The sequence below is a fragment of the Cyprinodon variegatus genome, unplaced genomic scaffold, assembly GCF_000732505.1.
Source record: "Cyprinodon variegatus isolate N-32 unplaced genomic scaffold, C_variegatus-1.0 Scaffold26, whole genome shotgun sequence".
Classification (NCBI taxonomy): domain Eukaryota; kingdom Metazoa; phylum Chordata; class Actinopteri; order Cyprinodontiformes; family Cyprinodontidae; genus Cyprinodon; species Cyprinodon variegatus.
In genome coordinates this window covers 854,290-855,252 of record NW_015150479.1, presented here as the reverse complement: position 1 = coordinate 855,252, position 963 = coordinate 854,290, and positions in this window count along the sequence as shown.

Here is a 963-nt window from a genome sequence, read left to right as displayed (position 1 = left end):
GGGTTCTTTTCTTCAGCAGGAACAGGAAAGGTGTGAAGCAACCTACAGGACAATTTTGTTAAGGTAATCGGTTCTATTCTGCCAGTGAATCTGAACCATGGTCCGTGGCCAGTTACTCTACTGTAACAGACAAACCAACTGCTAATTTAGTGCTCATGCATAAAAAAAAAAAAACAGCCGAGTAAATAGTAGAGTTGCACTCTTTGCGGGATAAAACCCTGCAGTCCTGACAAGTCCTTTCCCCAATCCATCTTTCCTAATTTTCAGTGTACGAGTCGTAAAATGATAACTAATTTGTTACTAAATAACTAAATTGCGGTTAGAACAAATACATCCTCAACTATAGCTGTATATAATCTGTAAATCTGCTATTATCTGTCATAATTTATCCTGTATTATAACCCCACTAATATAAATATAATCCATCTCCTAAATTTCCTGTATAATTTGTATATAATTCCAGTTTGATTTATTTTATAGCCTCTTACAATTACTATCTGTTTATATTTACCATTTACAGTCAATCCATTATAGTCTCTGCAAACATGTAAATAAATATTTATATCCTGTGTTGCACTTCTGGATAGATTCAAACTACATTTTGTTGCTATGTGCTTGTGACAGTGTAATGACAATAAAGTTAAATTCTATTCTATTCCTAAATTTCCCCTCCAATCATTGCTGCATCAATGTCTCAGTCAGATCTATTTGAGAACCTTGTGTTGTAGCAACAAATAGTGCACATTGTGACATGTGAAAGTCAAAGTCTGGAGCCAATATTTTCAAAAGTATAAGTTTATGTTCGCCAATGAGATGAAAGTATGTGAACAGCCAGTGAAGTTGTGGCTGTGCCCTGGTAAAATGGGTAAAAGTTTAATGCGTGTGGATACACTGGTGAGCTGCCTGTTAGATTTCATCTAACATTGAGAGCTGGCAATCCAGCACCTTTGTCTGAGCCTTTAA